The sequence below is a fragment of the Lipotes vexillifer genome, unplaced genomic scaffold (genome assembly GCF_000442215.2).
Source record: "Lipotes vexillifer unplaced genomic scaffold, Lipotes_vexillifer_v1.1 scaffold131, whole genome shotgun sequence".
NCBI classification, from domain to species: domain Eukaryota; kingdom Metazoa; phylum Chordata; class Mammalia; order Artiodactyla; family Lipotidae; genus Lipotes; species Lipotes vexillifer.
In genome coordinates, this window is record NW_006782866.1 from 3,044,485 (window position 1) to 3,057,179 (window position 12,695).

Below are 12,695 nucleotides of genomic sequence, written 5' to 3' on the forward strand. Positions count from 1 at the left end.
TAATGCAGTAAGTATTTAATAAAAGAAAAACTGCGACACGCTATGGGGAAATATTGAGATCACCTCACCCCATAAAGAAAAATATATATTTACAGTGTGTTAAAGAACTAAATATAAATGTTTAATTGTACAACTCACAAGAAAACATATAAGTCTGTGGATAGAGAGGATTTTCTAAGCTCAAAAGCAACGGAAAAATTAGGAAGAAAGAGACAAATTAATTCAAATGATTTAAAAAATCAGAAAAGAAAGAAAAATACAAATTTGGGGAACTATTTCAACAAATGACAGAGCAAGAATTAACAGCCTTAATGTACAAGGGATTCATACAAATTTATAAGAAAACTATTAAGATTGCAATTAGAAAATGGTCAAAGTGAAAATACATGTTTAAAAAGAAGAAATACAAATAATTCAATTTGAAAATACTTTATGAAAAAGCAAAGAAATTTGTTAAAATTATAGACCATTTTCCCTTATAAAAAATAACAATGATATTTTTAAACTTTAAGGTAATCTTAAGGCTGGAGAGGATTTTATGACACAGGCTGTTAACTGTCTATTAGGTAAGAGAGAGTACAAAGTTAAGCAAAAAGTACAAAGTTAAGCAAAATTTCTAGAAAGCAATTTGACAATATGTCAAAGATCTTTTAAAAAGTTCAAGTATTTTGACTCACTAATTCCCTTTCTAGGGATATATTCTAGGGAATTAATCAGAAATGTAAAGACAATTTTACATTTTAAAATATTTAGGAAAACATTATTTACAATAGAATAATTCTGGAAGAAACCTAAAATATTCAAATATGAGGGAAAGGAAAAGTAAACCACAGTACATCAATAAATATAGCATATTATGCTGTCATTAAAAGATAATGCTTACAAAGAGTTTTCTAATTACATGAGAAATAGCTTTCTAATTACATGAGAAATAGCTTATCATGAAAGAAATAAAAAGGGCAAGATAACTGTCATACTAGCTAACAATTACTAAATGTTTGATATATAGCTATTAGACACAGTGTTTAGGGCTTTAAATATATTATTTATTTTATCTTCACAACAACCCTATAAAATATTTATACATACACACAGCATGGTCTTACCTAAACAATATAATAAGTGTAAAGCAGGAAGGAAGGAAATATGTCAAAATTTAAGAAAAGTGGAATTACGGGAATTATTTTTCTTGCTTATTTATACTTTCCTGTACTCCTCCAATTTTTCAAGTTTAATTTTTTCCTGATTTTCAGAGAAAAACATGCTTAATAGTTAAAACAGAAAAAAAAACCTTGTTATACCACTGAGTCAAATTTTCTAAAGTGAGCCTGTACTGTTTCTGTTATCACTAAGAAAGCAAACTGAGGGCTTCCCTGGTGGCACAGTGGTTGCGAGTCCGCCTGCCGCTGCAGGGGACACGGGTTCGTCCAGGACGATCCCACATGCCACGAAGCGGCTAGGTCCGTGAGCCATGGCCGCTGAGCCTGCGCTCCGCAACGGGAGAGGCCACAACAGTGAGAGGCCCGCATATCGCAAAAAATAAATAAATAAATAAATAAAGCAAACTGAGAAGGAAGGTGTTTTACAAACTTAGAGAGAACTTTGAGACTATTAGTAGAAGAAAGACCTGTTAGATGTTTTGAGTAGGTCCAAAATTCCACAATACCCCAACATCCCTAACCACCACATCCCCAAAAAAGAAAGAAAATATTTTAGATCTGTCTATATTATCTCCTCTACTAAACTGCAGGAAATCTGTGTGCTTTTTTTATCATTGTATTTCGAGTAGCTAGCGTGGTACGAGACACATTAGGTTTTCAGGAAATACTGGATTATGAGTCAGCACCATGTCGTGTGGAGAGTGTGTAAGAAGTAACCTTTCTGTTATATTTAGCTTTGATGAGACTCTTCTCCGAGAATGGAATTAGCATTATTAGTTGTTATATTTGGTAGGCATGTTTGGAATGTTTGTAGCCATGGCTAGTTTTCATCTCTGACTTAGTAATGGAATCAACAGAGTGGAGAGTGTCTTTCACAACAATAATAATACTTATTGAGTGCTTAATACATGCCAGACTCAGTTCTAACATTATGCATGGATTCACTCATATAAACCTCACAACCACCAAGGGGGCAGATCCTGTTATTAACTTTATTTTACAAATGGAGACAGTAGGGCACGGAGAGAAGTAATGCACCTGAGGTCACAGTCAAGACGTGTGGCAGAAGTAGGATTTGAACCAAGGCAGCGTGGCTCTTGGGTCTGTATTCTTAATCATTATGGTATAGTGTCTCTACTACCTTTGTTGCATTTTTAGAAAAACTTAAGACTGTTTGGTCTATAAATTAAAAGCAACAGCATGATGTGAGAATCAGCTCTTGTAAAGTTGTTTCTATAGGAAGATGAAACAATAATAACCCCAGGGTATGATTTTGGGTGATTTATTCTTTCCCCTGTCACCTCAACAGAACTCTGTATTACATATGCCTCTCTGAACTCAAACCATTTGGTTGCATTTTTAACCACCTCTAGACTGTCCCAGGGGAAACAAGGTAAGCTAGTATGAACTGTTTCCTTCAAAAACATACCTCTAATTTATTAAAACGACTTTCAAATCTAGTCTTAATTTCAAAGATCTTTTGGAATCCACATCTCAGCCTAACAAAATACATACATTTGATGAGGAAATTATTTATTATGTCAGCCAGACTGTTGACTTAAAAAAAAGTTTAACGCTGGGCTCAGGACCAATACTGAGTGTGATTACTTGTTTTTGACTTTCTAAGTTGACTTAGATCAACTTAGGGGAAAACAGTTTCTGGATATGACCTTTCTAACCAAGGATGTGAAAGTATAATATTGTTGTTTAAGCAAAGTTTCTACTTAAACATTGTGAGTGAATAAAGGGGTACATGAACAAAGCCAAGTCTGAAGCCTGAGAGGACCAGTGAGAACTCGGGCACCTGTCACTTCTCCGTAGGTCCTTTGGTGTACCTCTTCTGTAGGAAGTCATCCATATAGACAGATATTTATCCCTACCCTATACTTTTAAAAGCATTTGCTCACTGTCTTGCTCTTCCTCCCAAAATATTTTCTTAGCTGTAGAGGTTATGGTTACAGCCCTGCAATTCTCTTTTACCTTGACAGTTATCTGCCAATCATGCACGTGGGGACTTTTTATCAGACTTTTTGGACTGTTTATTACTGTTAATGTGCAAGGAAAAAAGATTTTATTATGCCATATGCTTTCATTTACTTGATTACTTTTTTGTATTCCCCACAACAATGCTTTATATATGAGGTACTTAACCATTTTAGTTAAGTACATTTAACAACTTATTACAATTTTTGTAGCCAGTTATTTCACCTTCAGTCCTAGATACTTGTGTTGTTTCTGAAATCATCTTCCTGACTCACTTTGTTCATACTTTTCTCATCATTAAGTTTATGCAGCAGATTTCACCGTGTACTTTAAGACAAATTTAAAACCCACACTCTGACTACTTCTTTCTTTAATCTGTCAAAACTCTTCCACATCTTTCAAGCAAGTTGTTCATTCACTTCTTCTAAGCCCCTGCTTTCAAAGCTTCTCCTAGGTATCTATCCTGGAATGTCCTTCATAGACTTGCCATGGTTACACTCTCTCTCACTTTTTTTTTTATGAGAGAAATGGCTCCAAAAATTTCAGTATCTCCATAAAGTCCTTCTGATTACTACAAATTCCATTTAAATAAACAAGGGTCTTACCAATATACAAACAAACAAAAATCCATGGTTTATTCATGCCTGGCACTATTAGGGGCTTTGAGAAAAAACAAAAACAAGTTGAAGACTGTTCCCGCCCACAAGAAGTTTATATTCCAATTAGTCTTCATACTTAGTCTTAACAATAGGCGTTTAAGCTTTAGCTTAACATATTTTAATTTTTAGGGCAAATCTAACTGATAATTATCATTCACAATAAAAAATGTGTAAAATCATTTCTAACAAAGACAACTTAATTATTTCAAATACTTAACCACAGACCAGTACAGGAAAACAATATTAAAAATCCCATGAAGTTAACAGTTACAAGATTTGCTGTGTATGTGCATATATTTCCTTTTAGAACACTGGAGAGGGTTGGGAGGAAAGGGGTAATGCACCTCAAACATTTGCTGAGTATGAGCTCTGCATCAGCCCTCAGCTAGGTCCTCAGATCCATTACCAGAATTCTTGCTACTACTCATGATGGTATTCTTATTTTACAAATAAAGAAATAAAGGTTAAAGGGGATTATTAACATGCTTAAGGTCCCAAAACTAGTAAGTGGCAGGACCAGCATTGGAAACCACTTTTATCTGGTTCTAATGACACTGAATAGATAAAATCCACACATTCACCATCCTAACCCAGGCATCTCTGTATTGTCCAAATGAATTTTTCAGATTAGAGTTCTCAGGGAAGAATAAATTCTCATCTTTAAGAAACACAGCCCTAGTTCAGGACCACTGGCTTCAAATCTAACTTGAAGTGTCTTAAAAAAAAAAAAAAAGATGAGTATCATAACTAAATGATAACTAAGTATCATAACTAAATGATAACTAAATTCATAAGTATCATAACTAAATGATAACTAAATTCATAACTAAACTTCATGAAGGGTGGGGGCTTCCAGGACACTGGAATGTCATTAGGACACTCATTGTTATCTTTGCTGAGACCTCATTTTGAATCAGAGTCTATACAGATCTCACAGCTTTTTATGCTTAACAAGAAACAACTTCTGCCTCACTTCTGGTAACTTCACCCTTGGTGAACAAAATCTCTTCCCTCATTCCAATTTGAGATTCCCAGAAAAGACTCAAGATGACCTACCTTGAGTCATCTACCCCCTCTGGTAGACAGAGGGCCCAATACTTTGATTAGCTGTCCTCTTAGAACAACACAGTGCGGACTGAGAGAGCACCACTTCTCCAAAGAAGTGGGTAATACTCCCAGAAAAAAGAATGAAGAGCAAACCAATGGAAAACATTCACTTACTTAAGGATTAAGTTTTATTGAAGGAAAAGTGTCAAATGACCGAGTCTGGGGTCCAGGCACTCCTGAATCTCTGCTTGGGGTGATAAGCCCAGGTGACACTGCTTTAGGATGAAGGTGGTATTTGTTTCTCTCTTCTTAGTTATTACCCTCCAAAATTTGGTAGCCTATAAACCTATTCACAGACCTCCACATTGAAACAATATATGATCTAATATGAAAGTCAGTTTATCTAATTATTCCATTATAATGAAGAGGAAACATGGACTTATAATGGTCTATAATAATGGCACACTGTAGCTCTGGTGAAATATTAAGGAGGGCAGATTCTAAGATCTCCTTAATCTCTAGGATTCTTTTTTTTTTTTTTGGGCCTCGCTGCACGGCTTGTGGGATTTTAGTTCCCCGACCTGGGATCGAACCCGGGGCCCTGGCAGTGAGAGCGCCGAGTCCTAACCACTGGACCACCAAGGAATTCCCTCTATTACTCTCTCTAAAAGCATCCTGCCTGCCTCTAGAAAACAGTTATGACAAGCGCAGCTCACTTTTATCCTTCACGAGTAGTGCGATGTTTTGCTCTTTATTAATGTCTATTTACCAGACCAACCATCTCCCGTCACTCCAGGAGGTTCTATGGTTATCTGCCAAAGCAAAGAGCTTAAACAAGCCAATGAAACTGCCTTTGGGAAAACCATTAAAAAATAACCATATGGTATTGTAAATGTAGCAAAATACAATATTATATATTTATAATGAGGTTTCTCTGACTTTTAGGAAAGTACATTTTACTTTATTGGTCACTGACAACTAATTAACCGAAAGAAAAGATTTAAGATTTCCAAAACCAACTTCTAAATACATTGCAACTAATCCACTGATGTAAAAAAGACCTATCGACAAACACACATGCCTCAATTCCTATTTCTAGCAGTTCAGCATAGCCATTTGTGGTATAAGACTTAGAATGAAATATTTCTCAGGAAGGAAAGGTTTACCACAAACACATTCTTATACAGAATTTTCACCACTAGATAGCATCTAGAGACACCCAGAGGAAGCCAGGTATCTTGTTCTAGCTCTGGAAAAGGATAGGATTGTAAAATGAGGCAATAATTAGCAAATTATTTAGTAGTATTGCTCAGTTTAATATGATTACACTGAAAAAGTAGGCAAAGGGTCCTATGAAAGAGATAATTAAATCGTCAGAAATGTACTGTTTTACTTTAAAAACCTTTCCACAATGAATCCCTGAATCTTTCCTTTGTTGTTCTCCTTGTTCATTAAACTTAGAGAGGAAGTTGTGAATACTTTACAGACGTCAACTCCTATATTTCTAGAAAGATGAGAAAAGAAGACAAGTTAAATACTTTATCAAGTTTCTGCTCACAGAGAGGTCAATGAAATACATGATGCAATGTCATTTCCTGATCTGTTCATACGGTTATTACTGAAACCTGTTTTCAAAAGTGGAAACAAACATATTACAGGAGACAAGCTGACTCTTGTATATTTTTAAAATTAACCAATTAACCAAGAAAAGATACAATGGGCTTCCCTTCTTTATAATAACTGGATGGGAAGTTCCAGAGGCTCTAGCATCCTGCCAAAAATAAACACAATCATCACAGCCCAGCAGCTCAAGCAGCAAAAACATAAAGGCAAGGAAACGCTATCAAACCTTTACATTCTGTAGCAAACGCTTCTTCTTTCTCTATGGATCTGGCATCTAATGCATTATTACACTGCTGTTGTCTCTAAGGAAACAGAACAATCACATGATGAAGAATCTTCTCTACAAGGTAGTATATCCCACAGAGCATTTTGGGAAAAAGCAGGTACAAGAGAACAATTCATTAGAAGGCAAGCACACATCTGCACTCCGTCAGCGAGTCCATCAAGCAGTCGAATGCAGCCAATGACAGGAAGGCAGATGCAGCACACAGAGTAGGCACCAATCCTTAGAAGCTTAAACGTGAAACACACCCTCCTGCGACAGAATCCAAGTTCTGCAGCAAATCAGTGACCTAATTAACACAGTCTGTAATTCCATTCTGATGGGGATATTCAGGAGCACCCCCCTACCTCTTTTCTTAGGGCCTCTCCTAATTGCCAGCCTCTTATAAGAAAGCAGCTGGCAGAACTCTGCCAAGCCATCCAGGTAGATAGCAATTGGGAGCTAGGAAGAACTAGCAAGGCTTGACTTTTTTGTTTTGTTTTGTTGAAGAGGAGTTAATGGAAACACAAGCAGAACGAAAAAAAATAGAACCATGGTGTCTACCTACCTACCTTACCTGCCTTTGCATCTACCTTAGATGCAAAGAGCTCCTTACTCCATAAAGGCATATCATCAGAGGGCAGCTAAAAGAGAAGGGCTATACAGTGTGAGCTGTTGAGTAGGTGGGCTTTCAGGGATACCTCTAGCAGGACAATCACCTGACGAGAATGTCCCTGACACTCAGAGTCATCCTGTGGCCTCTTTTCTATTTCATCTGCTCGAGAGCTCTTAAATCTATATCTGCTCCTGGTCTCCACCATCTCCACTGGCATCATCACCTTTCAGCATGCATTTTGGTTAGTGTAACTTAAATACCGTAAAGGTTTTCTATTAGTCCACTGGTGTCCAGAGAACATTTAAGCTATTGCTCATCTGATTTCGTTTTTTTTTTTTGCGCTACACGGGCCTCTCACTGTTGTGGCCTCCTCCGTTGTGGAGCACAGGCTCCGGATGCGCAGGCTCAGCGGCCATGGCTCACGGGCCCAGCTGCTCCGCGGCATGTGGGATCCTCCCAGACCGGGGCACGAACGAACCCGTGTACCCTGCATCGGCAGGCGGACTCGCAACCACCGCGACACCAGGGAAGCCCGGTCGTCTGATTTCTTATGGTTAAAATTACTTTCCTAAGCACAGGTCTCATGCTACCATTCTGCCTCTCATCATCAATTCTCTACTCATCTCCCAAGTCAGAACAAACATCTTTCTCTCCACAGTCACTACCCAGACACTACAGCCCAGGTCTCCTAGTCCACCTTAATTTTCACGACTTCTTTACACTTCCTAAGTGTTCTCGGCAAATATGCTACTCCATTCAAACGCAGGCCCTGAACTTTTCTGCCACAGTAAAGCAAAAGTAAGACAAAATGGTAAAAGATACACAACTATTTACACTAAAAACAGAGTAAGTCAAAATGGAAGCCAGACTAACAACCTAAGTGTTGTTAGGACTGGGAAAGAACTCTTATCATTTGAGATAAATGAAGAGGCAAGAATAGGCAACCCAACAAATCAGACCACTAGCTAGTTAACATAAACACTTTGATATCAATAATACAATTCTACAGAATGAAATGAATGCATGTGTTCGAATGCTTAGCAGAAAATAAAAGAGTAGATTCATATGACATAGCAGAAATATACTAAAAACAAAATAGTGGTGGGATAACATCTTTCAAGGCTACAAACTGTAAGGATATACAAGAGGGATGAAAGCACAGAATATGAAGTGCAATGTGAACAACAACGGGTGAAATTAATTTCAGGGGCAAGAAAAATGAACTACAGAATACCAGAGATTGAAATGCCTTCATTTTATAATAAAAATGCATCAAAAGGGAAGAAGAGGCAGTGGAGAGTGGAAAGAACACAAGTGTGGGAGAATTGGGTTCACCTTCCAATTCTGGTACTAAGCAGATGAAGTGACCCATATGACTCTGGACAATAAAGCCCTTTGTGCCTCAGCTAATTGGTCTGGGGATGGTTCTAGAACAGTGGTTTTCACATGCATTCCCTGGGCATCAAAAGATTCCACAAGGTGCTTCAGAATCCAATGAGGAGAGCAAGGGGATTAGGTGCCAACCTCATTTCAATAAGAGCAGCTCCACTTCTATTCCACGTAAGAGTTCATATAAACAAAATGTTCCACCGCTGTTTTAAAAAGTTTGAAAACCCCTTTCTTTACTACAAAATTTAAAATAGAAGTCTCTGCTGTACTCACTCATAGTATCCCTTTCTTCTCTTGTATAGTCCTCGTCACAGTTTGCAATTACATATAATTAGCATTTACTTTTTGACTGGCCTCACTCAAGAGGCTGTAAGCTTCATGAGAGCAGGGCCCATAGGGTTTATTCCACCACCGTGTTCACACTGCTTACCTGACACTGTGACTGACACATAGTGGGTGTGCAACAAATATTTTTCAATAGTGAAATTTTATGATTCTACTTTCCATTCCACTCTACATGAAACAATGTTTTAGCTAAACCAAAAAGTACAAATTGGTGAAGGGCTCATGGAAGAGATGTCCTGATAAGGAAGTCAAAGAAGGATACCTGACAGACAGGCCATTTGGGATGGTAAAAATTCTTGAGTGGGAGGAGTAATGATGACTAAATAATGTTCTCAGGAGTTTACCTGGACACAGGAAAACAGGAGTATTTCTCATATGTAACAAACGCATCAGGTCAACTCTGCCTGTTAAATTGGCCTTGGTATTTAATTTCTGGGCCAAAAGAATCTAAAAGTAATTTTAAATGCCCTAATACATTAGGGAGTTTGCCAGGGGAATAAAGAACCACACGCCACTCATTAAATGTGTATCAAAGTCTCTGCTAAAAAGGCCATACGGAGACCTTTGGAGACAGTGCTATGAAAGTGAATTATAAACCAGCTGAAGGGATAGTGTAGGGATTTCTGGTTCAAACTGGCAGATTGAGCACATGCTGAGAGCTCACCCTCCTGTACCAAAGAAAAATGACTTAAAGATATAAAAATTAATTGATACATGCATAGCTAGAATCCAATTTTTTAAAAAAAGGGAAACTTTCTTTAAGCCTAAAAATAATAAAGACGTATCCCCCAAGGAAGAAAATAAACAAGAAGCCACTGTGGTGAGCAAGGGCTGTGCTGAGCTGCCATCAGCTACACACAGGACTGCAGGCCAACTTTGAGGAGGTTGTAAGAACTTAACCAAATCCCACCTCCCCCCACAAAAAATATCCCAGAGAAAACAGAGCATCTAAAAAGGTCTTTAAAATGAGTATATTTAATACCCTCAGGCACCTAAAGGATAGAGTAGCATTCATTAAATGTTCTGAAAAATAACCAATTAGAGATTTTTTAAATGAAAACCATAGCTATTGAGATTTTTAATTTTTATTTATTTATTTATTTATTTATAATTTATTTATTTATTTTTGGCTGCATTGGTCTTCTTTGCTGCGCACGGGTTTTCTCTAGTTGCAGTGAGCAGGGGCTACTCTTCATTGTGGTGCAAGGGCTTCTCATTGTGGTGGCTTCTCTTGTCACGGAGCACGGGCTCTAGGCACGTGGGCTTCAGTACTTGTGGCTCGTGGGCTGAGTAGTTGTGGCTCACAGGCTCTAGAGCGCAGGCTCAGTAGTTGTGGCACATGGGCTTAGTTGCTCCGTGGCACGTGGGATCTTCCCAGACCAGGGCTTGAACCTGTGTCCCATGCATTGGCAGGCGGATTCTTAACCACTGTGCTACCACCAGGGAAGTCCCTATTGAGATTTTTTTAAACCTCCACAGATAGGCTGAATATACAAGCCTGAATACTGCTAAAGGCTGATGGTACTTTTTTTTTTTAAGTTAAGAAACATGAGAGCTAAATCCAGTTTTAAAGTCTATAACTCAGAGTTCCAGAGAGACCAGAGGCAATGAAGGCAAGGCAATAGTATCTAACACAGCAAATGGATGAGAATTTTTCAGAATTGATGAAAGACATGAACCTTTAGAGAGTAAGAATTCTCTGTATAGTAAAACAAATTAAATAACTTTTAAAAAAACTTTGTATCCAGAAAAATTATAGTAAAACTTCAGATTACCAATGTTATAAAGAAAACCATAAAAGTTACTAGTGAAATATGAGAGGGTCAACAAAAAGGAAGGGGAATCAGATTGTTATCAAGACTGGTTACAAGATAATAGAGGAATGATATCTTCAGAGAATGAAGGGAAAACATCTTTTGGCAAGATTTTAAACCCAGACAAATTATCATTCAACAGTGAGGATATATACCACAACAATTAGGCAAGAAAAAGAAATGAAAGATATCTAAACTGTAAAGGAAGAAGTAAAACTGTCTCTATTTGCAGATGAAATGATCTCATATATAGAAAACCCTAAAGAATCTACCCCTCACCCCCCAAAAAGAAACTGTTAGAGCTAATAAACAAACTGCAAGGTCAATGTACAAAATCAGTTGTATTTCTATATACTAGCAATGAACAATCTGAAAATGAAATTAAGAAAACAATTTCATTTATAATAGCATCAAAAAGAATAAAATTCTTAGGAATAAATTTAATCAAAGAAATGTAACACCTGTACATTGAAAACTACAAAACATCATTGAAAGAACTTAAAGAAGATCTTGGGCTTCCCTGGTGGTTCAGTAGTTAAGAATCTGCCTGCCCATGCAGGGGACACGGGTTTGAGCCCTGGTCCAGGAAGATTCCACATGCCGCAGAGCAACTAAGCCTGTGCACCACAACTACTGAGCTTGTGCTCTAGAGCCCACACACCACGACTACTGAAACCTGCCCACCTAGAGCCTGTGCTCTGCAACAAGAGAAGCCACTGCTATGAGAAGCCCGCTCACCACAACGAAGCGCAGCCCCCGCTTGCCGCAACTAGAGAAAGCCCAAGCACAGCAATGAAGACCCAATGCAGCCAAAAATAAATAAATAAATTTATTTTAAAAAAAAAAAGAAATTAAAGAAGATCTAAATAAATGGAAAAACACTCCATGTTCATGGACTGGAAGACTTAACATTGTGAAAACAGTAATATTCCCCAAATTGACTTACAGATTCAGTTCAATCCCTATCAAAACCACAGCTGCCTTTTTTGTAGAAATGGACAAGTTGATCCTAAGTTCATATAGAAATACAAGAAAGACAGAACAGCCAAAATAATCTCCCAAAAGAACAAAAGTTGCAGGATACATACTTCCTGATTTCACACTTACTACAAACCTATTGCAAAGTAGACTAGTTTGCTTTATATTAGAAGGTTCAGGGATATTCATAAATTATCTATCACTCTCTGCAGTTACACAGAAATCCCTAATTAATATCTGAAATTATTGTCTTTGAAAAAGTTTCTAAGTCTAAACACTGTGTGAGGATTAAACCACAGTTCAGGAAGGCTTTTTAAGCAGCTCTCTAGCTGGTGTCCCTGTCAGCGCCATGAGCTCCACTTCACACCCCACACCTCCGTTTGCACGGTTTGCTGGAGCTCCCAGAGTAGAAGCACAGCTGATCGTGGTACTCTTACAGCTTCTTCACTCAAGGTCTTCACTACTCCTCTGTCCCCATATAAAGGCTGGGGAAATGACAAATGCACACAGTCACAGGAAGCTAAAGGATGTTGCTGTAGACAGAATGCTGAAAGTGACTTTGATGATGTGTTAAGAGGGGTCTGGAGTATTTTTCATTTCAAAGATGCTTAAGCTTTTGGATCCACCAGTGCCTTTTCACTCATGACTTACTGCAGTGTACCCAGAGCGACAGAACATCTGACTTGATCATTTAAAGGTTTACGTGTTCAAGTTAGTTTTGGAGATCTTTCCTTGGGGAAGATCAAGTTATATACGGGGGGCTTCCCTGGTGGCGCAGTGCTTGAGAGTCCGCCTGCCGATGCAGGAGACGCGGGTTCG

At 38.0% G+C, this 12,695-nt stretch overlaps 1 protein-coding gene and 1 non-coding gene across 3 annotated transcripts in view; both read right to left on the reverse strand.

The window, feature by feature from the left end:
* The window catches only part of DTNB (dystrobrevin beta), a 262,633-nt gene that overhangs the window by 87,631 nt on the left and 162,307 nt on the right, over positions 1–12,695 (reverse strand). The window lies entirely within an intron of this gene.
* TRNAE-CUC (transfer RNA glutamic acid (anticodon CUC)) lies at positions 5,422–5,494 on the reverse strand. Its single transcript has one exon. It is a non-coding gene; the product is annotated as a tRNA-Glu (tRNA).